At 41.5% G+C, this 11,674-nt stretch overlaps 1 non-coding gene across 1 annotated transcript; it reads left to right on the plus strand.

Moving 5' to 3' along the window:
- The first annotated feature begins 5,575 nt into the window (after window positions 1–5,575).
- Trnan-guu (transfer RNA asparagine (anticodon GUU)) lies at window positions 5,576–5,649 on the plus strand. Its single transcript has one exon. It is a non-coding gene; the product is annotated as a tRNA-Asn (tRNA).
- Window positions 5,650–11,674: the final 6,025 nt, after the last annotated feature.

Consider the following 11,674-nt stretch of genomic DNA (forward strand, 5'->3'; position numbering starts at 1 on the left):
GTTATTGTGAAAAACAACTATCTCGTTACTCTTACGAAGTGTTGAGTGCTATTTACAAGGGATTTCAAATTGCTTGCGTATTTCTAGATTTCCAGAAGCCTTTCGACACTGTACCACACAAGCGGCTTGTAGTGAAACTGCCTGCTTATGGAATATCGTCTCAGTTACGCGGTTGCATTCGTGATTTCCTGTCAAAGAGGTCACAGTTCCCAGTAATTGACGGAAAGTCATTGAATAAAATAGAAGCAATTTCTGGAATTCCCCAAGGTAGTGTTATAGGCACTCTGTTGTTCGTCATCTATATAAACGATTTAGTACGCAATCTGACCAGTCGTCTTAGGTTGTTTGCAAATGACTCTGTCATTTATAGGCTACTAAAGTCATCAGAAGATCAAAACAAATAGCAAAAAGTACAATTTAGCGCTAAATGATTTGTAATATGAATGTGAGACGAAAGAGTGTGTGAATGTTAATGCAATGAAAAATTCTATGTGCCAGATGGAGGCGAGGTAGAGCTGAATTTGATGGAGTTAAATGGTGTAGAAAATTGTAAAGAGGTGCTAACCATCAGTAAGGATTATAGTGACGAACATGATGATGTTCCAGGTGATACCGTGATGGCGAAAGTTGTTAAGGAAGGTAATAAGGGAGGCGTAGCATTAGTCTTGTCAGCTGTTGATGAATTTGTGTATCAGCGGATATTGCTGAATTTTTTTGAAGGAAGATAGTAATGATGTTTTATGTGTTACAAAAGTTGAAGCTATTGGTATTGACACTTCATTGGAAGGAATCTGTGCGTATCTTTCTACCAATGGAGGTGAACTCGAAAGTCTGGATGGATCTGTTGACCTTGAATGTTTGATTGAGAGTGAATGTGGATCTGAATTTGATGTGCGACCTGAAGTTAATGTTGTGCAGGAGAAGAAAAGGTATTATGGTCAGGTTTAAATCAAAACGCAGCGAAATTTAATGGTACTGTAGATTCTGAAATTGCACGACGCTACAGCTAAAATTTACGTGATGGAATGGCAGAGGATGGTGAAACTATGAACGCTTCTTATATTGGTGATTTGTCGACGGAGGTAAATGAGATTTTATGGAGCGAGTTATATGATGCATCAGCGGCTCTTGAAAGTGCTGTTTGTGAAGGTGTACTGCTTTGTTTCATGTTAATGATGTAGCCACTAATGTCGATAAGTTTAAGGGAGAATACAGTGAGTTTGATTCTAATATAAAAAGCGATATTTGGACACAATGGTATCTTAAGGCGGAATGTGATTTTACTGTAACTGATTGGTGATGGTACAGTAGAACCTTACGATCGTTTTTGCTTTATTTGTGGACTCGAGAGACGTTTAAGATAGCGAGAGGGCCAGAAGTGAGAAAAAATGAAATCGGGGTGAAAGAAGCATTTAGTGAATTATTGTGGGACAAGTACGATATTGAGGGGTGGATCGAACAGGATATATGTTCTCTAGAGATGGAAGGGAAGGGAAGAGGCATAGAGAATAATTTATTGAAGGAGCAGCGTTTAGAGTGAAAAGAAACGATTAATGTACAGCCTATCATTGGAATTAAAGTAAATGACGAGAAAGTAGACGCACTGCTTGATTCTGAAGGTAGTGTGTCGCCAGTGTCGGAAGGTTTTGTTCAAAGGATAAAGAAAAAGAAATTAGCATTACTACCTGTAAATAACGTAAAAATTAAAATGGCAGTTGGCGGTCACTGCAAAACGATAAGGCAAAAAGTGCTCTTGGAATTTAAGAGAGAGGAGAATCATTTTAGTATAGGACGCTTTGTAGTGAATGGACTTGGAAAAGATGTGGTGCTGGGAACAGATTTCTTACGTAAATATAAAACTTTGCTTCACTGCGTGGGAAGATGCTTGGATTTTGAAATTGAGGGTGAAAAACGGAAAGCAAAATTGGAGAATCTTTTGACCAGGGACAACATGATTGCGCACTTCATAATTACACATGATTGGGATGAAGAAAACAATATGTATGACAAGATAAAGGAAACGCTAGAAGAAGGCATATCGGAGGTAGAGAAAAAGGAGTTACGTGAATTATTGTGCAGTTATGAGAGTTATGAGAACATATTTTCTGACCGTCCCGGTAAAGTAACAGACGTCGAATACTTCATTAAAGTGAAGTCACACGAGCCGATTAAGTGCAAGCGTTATATAATTCCTACTGCTGATCGGGAAGCCATCGGCACTGTAGCAGCGACTGTTGTAATCCAATTGCAATTGTTAAGAAAAAAAAGACTAATCGGTTAGAATCGTGTCAGACGCGCGTAAGATAAATAACGGAATTGTGAGACAACTCAACCAGTCTGGTAATATGGAGGTACTGCTGCAAAACTTCAGGAACATAGAATTGATGTCTAGTGTTGGCTTGACCTCAGGATTTTGGCAAATCCCATTGACAGAAGAAAGCAGACGTTAGACAGCTCTCTTTTTCGAAGGACGAAGCTACCGGTTTAATGATGTACCATTCGGCCTCACGATTTCAGTGGCAGCATTTGAGAGAGCGCTAAGCCATATCTTAGGAGAACCCTCAATGAGTGAGTTGGAGATCTACGTGAACATTTTCATAGCGACGGAATCCTGGTACGCACTCTGTAAATTGCTGGAGGAGGAGCTTGTGGTCTTAAGACGAGGAGAGATGGCGTTAAAGACTGCCAAATTCGAATCTGTCAGAGCGGACATTCAGTTACATATGATGGAATTTTACTACCGAAAAACTAAAATAAATGGATTGTAAAAGGCCAACCAACAGAAAGCAATTAAAATCGTACCTCCAATTATATGGGTTTTATCGAAAGTTCTTGGGGGATGGAGGAATGAATAACGCAAATTTACATAAGTTATTAAAGAAAAACGCATCCTGGAAATTGACAGAGGAATGTGAAAAGGAATTTCAGAATATAAAGGATAAACTGGGTGCGAGCAAGATGCTCTATTATCCCAACATGACACTTACATTCTGTTTGTCGTCGGACAGTTCAGATTGTGGGAGAGGCAGCCTAAATCTTCCAAGAACAACAAATCGACGGCAAGATAGAAAACCAGTGTGGTTTCCGCCAGTCACATAGTCAACAAACAAGAACGCGCGCCGGCTGGAGTGGCCGCGCGGTTCTAGGCGCTACAGTCTGGAACCGTGCGACCGCTACGGTCGGAGGTTCTAATCCTGCCTCGGGCATGGATGTGTGTGATGTCCTTAGGTTAGTTAGGTATAAGTAGTTCTACGTTCTAGTGGACTGATGACCTCACATGTTCAGTCCCATAGTGCTCAGAGCCATTTAGCCATGAACGTGCATACAACATTTCAGAGAAGGAGTTGCTTGCAATCGTGTGTGGATTCAAAAACTTCCGTATCTATTTTGAAGGCTATCCGACCATAAGGCTCTTAGCTTTCTGCAAGTATGCTGAATACTAAACGACCTTCTGATGCGCTGTGCAATGTTCCTGCAGGAATTTACTTACCAATAGGCTACATTGAAGGGACTGAGAAGTGTATTGCCAGTGCTCTGTCGCGGCTGCCAATTGGAGAGGAAGACAATGAACGGGAGGAGACAAAGAACGAAGCTGCTGTACATGAAAGGAGTACCAGGAAAAAGGAAATTCCTGCGGTCTGCAGGGATATGCGGAGAGCGCAAAGTGATGACCATGAACTGAAGAACATCAAAATATAGTTTGACAACAAGAGCTACGAAAATATACCCAGTTATTTCAATATCCGCAAGGGTGTGCTGTTACGAAGAAGGGACGAGAAGACGGATCACTGGAGACTGTGCTTCCCAGATAAATATGTGAAACAGAAGATAGATTACGTCATGTCAGTTACGGCCACTACGGGGCCCAGAAGTGCACGGAACTTATAGAGCAATACATCCACATTAATAACCTTGCCAGACGAGTACGTACGCATCTGGCTACGTGTGGTCGATGTCAGCGAGTAAAATGTTGCACTACAACTAAACAAGGTGAAATGTAAAATATAATACCGACCAAGCTAGAAAAATTACTGGCGATTGACAATTTTGGCTCACTGCCCACAGGACGTGGCGGTATGAAGTACATATTTGTTGTTGTGGGCCTCTTTTCTAAATTTATTAAACTTTATCCGATACGGAAAGCCAACAGCAAGACACCGATAGCCAAATTAGAAAAGGATTTCTTTAAAAATGTAATCAAACCAGTTATCTGACAACGGATCTCAGTTTACATCAAACTTTTGGAACAAATTTATGAACGACCAGGATATAAAAGACATTAAAATATTCGTCTACATTCCGTCGAGTAACCCTTGTGAGCGGTATATGCGAGAAGTTGTACGACTGTGTCGGACTTCCGCGAGCGACAGACACTCAAAGTGGGTGGAACACGTACATTCATTTTAGGACCTTCTAAACAGCATGACAAATAACGTAATTGGATATTCGCCCTTGGAGGTGATGACGGGAGTGAAACCTAAATTTCTATTAACGGAAATTGTGGAGTTCCCGCAGCGCCTAGGTGAGTCGGCCGCTGAGAGGGAGCAGGCGGGAAAATCCCGTATGGAGAAGTTGGCTGCGGAAAGGAAGAAACGGCATGATGGGCGGTACAAACCAATTAAATACAAAATAGGAAACAAAGTCCTAGTACGTGTGAAAGAAAAGTCCAGGGAAATAGATGGAGAAATAAAAAAGTTCTTTGTGCTGTACTATGGGCCATTTGCAGTGGCAGAATGTGCACGTCCTAACGCCTACCGACTCAAATACCGTGTTACAGGAAGACTTCTAGGATTAAGAAATGTGACAGAATAGAGACTGTACATTGATAAGGGGAAAGTTGGCTAAGAAATAAGTGTATCTGTGTTTAGATTATAAGATTATTTGGAGGGGTAATTTGCAAAATTTTATTTCAGGGTTTAATGTTGCTCGTTCGTTGTTTCGTCGCACAAGGAATTTTTTTATATTTTTATTTTGGCACAAGTTCTGCGCAGTTATGAAGAGATAGTTTAGACGCGCATTTGGGTGCGAGGAGGTTGGAGAGCTTAGTTATTTGGTGAACAGTATCAAGTCAAAAATCAGTGCACAGTATGCGGATGAATTAGGTATTTCGGGGTATATAAGGGATTTATTTATGTGTATGTATATGTTGAGCTCGACTTTTTGGATGGTCTCGTAAACCAGGAGTCGTGAGTTCGACCCTCACAGAAGGCATTCATTTTTTTAACTTTCCTGCAAGGAGCACAGCTATCTCGAGCAGCAACAAACACATGGCAGCACACTGAATGAAAGGGATGTTCTACAACCAATGACAAGTATTCTACTTGCCTCAGAGGTTTTCTGAATGCTTTCTACTTGCCTCAGAGGTTTTCTGAATGCATAGGCAGAACAGTGGTTTGTATGCCTTTTGTAGTATAATATCATGCTTGGCGATGTCATTCGTTTATGAGCCTCGCTACAGTGTGCATGCACGCGATCCATGTGAACAGGCGTTATCAGATGCTACCATTCTGCGAGATTCCTGCAGAAGGTATACGAATTCCATTGACATAAAGAGCAGAAGTGAGTGAAAGTCAAGGCGTCCATGTCGCAATCGGCTAGCGCGTTCGGCTGTTAACCGAAAGGTTGGTGGTTCGAGCCCACCCGGGGGCGAAATCGATTTAACCGCCACCGAGGTGACGACATACGTCAACTTTGTTAGAGACACACAGCTAGCGTGACAATTTGGCTATGTTTGAATGATACCACAGAGCCTTATATACATTCAGCCAAGCGACAGTGTAGGTAAAAACATGCCGTACACAGACGTTCTACTGTTTTCCTATTTATTCGTCATGTGTGACACTGCAGTAGAGCGACGCCCACTACAAAAGACATATTATTTACATTTAATTTCAGCGTATATACCGCGAGTGCCACATTACAGGGCCTCTCTCTCGATGTGGATTTGTATTTGGTGTCTTTTAAGTGTCGGTCTGCAGTAGGCCGCTGTTGGACGAGCGACGTGCAGTCGCCAATTTGGGAGCATGGATGTCGAAGAAATTTGGAGAATGAAAATTAATAATGCTTACCTAGCAAGACAGATGAATGTTTATCTACTTATATGAGAATATTTTGGGGGAATAATTTATTGCAGTATGTAGTATCGATTTGTGTACGCAGCTTCACCACATGGAATTAAACTAGGGGTGAGATTTGTTCATATTTATTGTTAGTTTTGAGTCTAAGATAGTTATTTAAATTTAAAGAATATATTAATTTGCCGTTGAAGTCCATTGGGAACCTGTCACGAGATGTAAGTCTCTAGTGGGACTTGAATAACGTTTCAGAATCATTAAAGAATTTACGAGCATCTTGCAAACGCTGTAAATCAATTGTTTACTGTGTAGTTCGGATCTGTTTGTATCGATTTCACAGGGGGAAGTGTTCAGTGCAGATCCTGGGTAGTTCCGGAAAGCGTTTGTTTTCTGGTATCTACACTTGATTCGAATTTCAACAGATTTGTTCCCGCAAAACGATTGTGATGGAATGCAGAACCGTACAGAATTTCGGCGGGGTACTCGACTCTGAATCTGTGGAGCGCTTCTGGGGACTTCGTTGTGACGAAAAGGCTGTGTGAAAGTGAGCGCAGTGGCCCTGAAATTTCTGCGGCATTTCAATAGACAGTCGATTTTGATACATGTATAGTTTTATTTCGCATTTAATTAATATGATGCAATTCAAAATTTATGATAGATATAACTTTCTTTAAATCCAAAGCATGCCGCATCAACACTACTACAAATAATTTACACTATTGATCTGGCGCTTAGGATATTTATGTTCTTGTATTTTAAATTTGTGTCTTGTAAATTTGGGTGATACTTCATAACATATATGGCACGCAAACTTGCTATGAAGAGGAGATGTGTGAGTTAACGAGCATTTCGCTCTCATTTACGTATTTAGGAAAACTATTTAATTCTGTAGTAATTCAAGGAATGAAGCCACAGTGATTTTAATCCACCAAACTCCATAAAATTTCGTGGTATTCCCAACAAAACATGAATATTGATCATATCAATAATAGTTTAGGATTTACTGTTAAAGTGAAATTAACAAGTTTTGTAACAATAAGCTTAATGCTAAAATCTTAACGCTGTGGTCGATCTTAAGTATCGACAATCCATATAGAAGCGCATCATTAAAATAGCAAATGTTGTGTGTCAACTCTGTAACTTTATTTGTTTAAAAGATATAGTAATTTTAAAGTCAGAATGGCCGGATGCGGGATCGAACCGTCGTCCTCCTGAATACGAGTCCAGTGTGCTAACCACTGCCTCACCTCGCTCGGTACACCTTACTGAATCATTAGGTAACAGAATATTAGTTGTAAAGTTTAGTGCATAATAGTTCCTTTTGTACTTTATTTTTTTATTTATCAGAAAGCGCATTGGTGCAAGGCTACTGGCCGTTACATTCAAAGTTAAGAAGGAATTTGTATTGGTTTTATGTAGCCGAATTTAACGTTTATTATGTAATGGATGTGATTGTTATTTTATTTATATCATGAAAGTGGTCAAGCTTTAATTATTTAAATATGTTAAAATGCAAAATAAAGTAGAATAAGCTGTAGCCAATCAGATGGATGGCTTCAGGAAAGGGAACTGCCCTAGTCGGTTGAGCGATGATATTCGGCGCGCGGGAAACGCGGCTGGGGACGGGCAGAGAGACAGCGCTGATGCGGATGCGAAAGTGTACAGTTCTGGCATAGACACCAAAGGATACACTTCGGATTGAGACGCGAAAGCGGACCGTCCATCTTTAGGTAGCTAGGAAGTGAAACGATTTAGAAAATTTCGCGTTGTGTGGTATGGCGGTACTTAGTCTCTGAGCGATGAGCAGCCACGCGCCTGGTGTGAACTATAACATTTCGTGTAAATAACGAGGTGGAGTATTGGACTTGTGTTTTGAGATGAGATTGTGAATGATTGAACTGTGTCAAATGGATATGCGCTAGAGTGTAACAGTTAGTCTAAACACGACCACTTTCGCTATTAGTTTGCTTTTTGAATAAACATTATTGTAACAAAATTTCAACTGTTTGGCCTACCGGTACATCATTTACGGGTCGTTAATTTAGCTTCCGATAGTATTATTACTGTTTTTATGTTATAGTAACTTTGAATAGTTCATACTATTTTGCAAACTTGCCATCAGCCAGAAAATTTGACCAAAGGGTCACAGGTGTCTAATTTAGGGCGTATTATGCGACATGTGCGGTTCAACCCCTAGACGAGTTACAGCCAAGACATTCTTTAATAAATTCCTTGAACAGGTTTCTGCATGATGTTTGAAAGACTATTTGATAGGCAGCTCTTTACAGGGGCTGTTAGAGCAGCGTAAGTAAAAATGTCTGTTAGATTTCAGTTTTGACAGCACTTTGGCACAACAGTCAAAATTACGTATTTTGTGTGTGATAAATTTATTAAAAGTGTGTGATTATGTTTCGCTCTTGCAGTGTATTAATTCTGTACGTATTAGCAGTTCCAGTTTACTGTTATCAGTTTAGGAAACATGAAAACCGAATGGGATCGTCAGTAGTGCATGGAAGATAATCGTTGGTAGAGAACCCAAGGCGTCGAATCGATGCAGATGTCGAAGAGCTCGTTTGTGTTCTGGCTTTGTCATGGTGAAGGAGTGAGTACTGCATGTGCGGACGAACTCTTAGAATTCGAAACTCGATTACTGCACACTGTTCTCATTCACCGACATAGTCCGCTGCACACCGTCATGTTACACTGTACAATTCAGAGGGCTCTATCGCCAGTAGGCTGCAAATATGTAGACATGGAGGCTATACATGTAGAATGTTAATAACGTTTGTTTTATTTCAAATGCTCTAAGAAATTTCAAATAAAGACTGCGACCGTATTACTTTCCAGCACGCCCTTGTAGATTAAAAAAGGTAGAGGGTCTACAACGCTTTCTTGGTGAACCACACACACAAAATTCGTTTCTCTAGATGACTTGAGATCCCCTCTCAATGCTATTTGTTATTTTGCGTGGGAACAGAACCAGTTTTGCTTCACAAGAACTATAATTCCTGAACCAGTGCTGATTATCCGCCAATAGATAGTTATCTTCGAGGTGCTCTATAATATTGAAACACAGTACATGTCTTAAAATTTTAAAACAAATTGACGTCATTATAATGAGTTTATAAGTCAGCTGATTACTTCCAATTCCTTTCTATTCAAATGGTGGACCTGAGCAAATTCCCAGTCTCGAGGTACGGATTTTTCGTCGAGTGACCTGCTGTACTCGATTGGCGAAAACTGAGCTATTTAATTAGCGTACACCAAAACAAACCTAATTTATGCACAGTTTGGACTGAGAGTGTCCCTTAACTGAAAGGCTTCAGTTGCTTTCCGAAACAGGGAGTATTTACTTGCAAATTACTCATGTTCGCATCTGTTCTCGATTCCAGTTACGGAATATTTACTCCATCCTTTTTGTTGAAAGAATTTCTAAAAATATCCTTTACTAAATACTCTTTAATGGAACCATCTGCAGTAATATTACCATTACTATGAGACAGTAAAAGTTGTGTACACTGGAGTGCAACACTTAAGGGTGCAAGTATCATTCACATGGTGTGCCATTGCTAAATGTCATAGCTCGATGAAACTAGGACCATACATAGAAAGAACTGCTATAGTAAAATTCAGTTTAATACAATACAGAAGGTAAGTGAAAGGATTATGCAATGAGAGGAACAGAAAGTACAATTTTATTGAAATAAAATAATTACACTGAGGGCGCCGCAAATTATGATGGTCCACTGAACATTACAGACGGCGAGACATTGTTCTTAGTGGGTTGTGTGATCACCATGGACAGTGCATGCTCTGCAACATGCCTCCATGATAACCACAAGATTGAAAAGGAGTTCTTCTAGCAGGGCGTTCCATTCCTCCAACAATGCAGCTGACGGCTGCTGGACGATCATTGGTGCATGTGGGCGTGAGGCAATATGTCTCCCCAACGCATCCCACATACACTATGTGATCAAAAGTATCCGGACACCCCGAAAACCATACGTTTTTCATATTAGGTGCATTGTGCTGCCACACACTGCTAGGTACTCCATATCAGCGACCTCGGTAGTCATTAGACATCGCCAGAGAGCAGAATGCAGCGCTCCGCGGAACTCACAGACTTCGAACGTGGTCAGGTAAGTGGGTGTCACTTTTTGTCATATGTCTGTACGCGACATTTCCGCACTCCTAAGCATCCGTAGGTCCACTGCTTCCGATGGGACAGTGAAGTAGAAACGTGAAGGGATACGTACAGCACAAAAGCGTACAGGCCGACCTTGTTTGTTGACTGACAGAGACGGCCGACAGTTGAAGAGGTTTTTAATGTTTAATAAGCAGACATCTATCCAGACCATCACACATCAATTCCAAACGGCATCAGAATCCACTGCAAGTACTTTGACAGTTAGTCGGGAGGTGAGAAAACTCGGATTTCATGGTCGAGCCTCTGCTCATACGCCACACATCACGCCGGTAAATGCCAAACGACGCCTCGCTTGGTGTAAGGAGCGTAAACATTGGAAGATTCAACAGCTGAAAAACATTGTGTGGAGTTACGAATCACGGTACACAATGTGACGATCCGATGGCAGGGTGTGGGTATGGTGAATGCCAGCGTGTGTAGTGCCAACAGTAAAATTCGGAGGCGGTGGTGTTATGGTGTGGTTGGGTTTTAATGGACGGGGCTGGTACCCCTTGTTGTTTAGCTTGGCACTATCACAACACAGGCCTACATTGATGTTTTAAGCACCTTCTTGCTTCCCACTGTTGAAGAGCAATTCGGGGATGGCGATTGCATCTTTCAACACGATCGAGCACCTGTTCATAATGCTCGGCCTGGGGCGGAGTGGTTACATAACATCCCTGTAATGGACTGCCCTGCACAGAGTCCTGAGATACCGTTGGGATGTTTTGGAACTACGGCTTCGTGCCAAGTCTCACCAACCGACATCGATACCTCTTCTCAGTTCAGCACTCCGTGAAGAGTGGGCTGCCATTCCCCAAGAAACCTTCCAGGCGCTGATTGGACGTATGCCTGAGAGAGTGGAAGCTGTCTTCAAGCTAAGGGTTGGCCAACACCATATTCAATTCTATCATTACCAATGGAGGGCGCCCCGAACTTGTAAGTCATTTTAAGCCAGGTGTCTGGATACTTTTGATCACATAGTGTATGCTCGATAAGGCTTAAGCCCATTCGCCAAACATCCTCCCTTTCCATGAGCTCCTACACCTACACCTGCGGTCCAACATCGATAAGGAGGAAGTCAGCGTCGAATGAACCCCCGAAAAGACGCACATGGAGGAGAAACACAGTGTTAAAAATTACGTGTTTGGTGAGTGTATCGTGTTCAGAGATTTGGACGACATGCAAAATTATCCGTCCCGACACCTTTACGTCTGAACCACGAACACGATCTCGTTCGACAGTATTCTTGAGTGCAATACGTGTTCCTACCTCTCGCCATTTGATGGTACGTCGAGCATTGTAGAACTTGATCATTTTTGTGCTCGAGGTGTCATGCTGTGTGGAGACATAATGTTGCGTGGCCGCACTGACAAAGTTTTTGAACACGGTTCACTCATGCGAGAGCATTGTC

Source organism: Schistocerca gregaria, chromosome 1, assembly GCF_023897955.1.
Source record: "Schistocerca gregaria isolate iqSchGreg1 chromosome 1, iqSchGreg1.2, whole genome shotgun sequence".
NCBI lineage: Eukaryota > Metazoa > Arthropoda > Insecta > Orthoptera > Acrididae > Schistocerca > Schistocerca gregaria.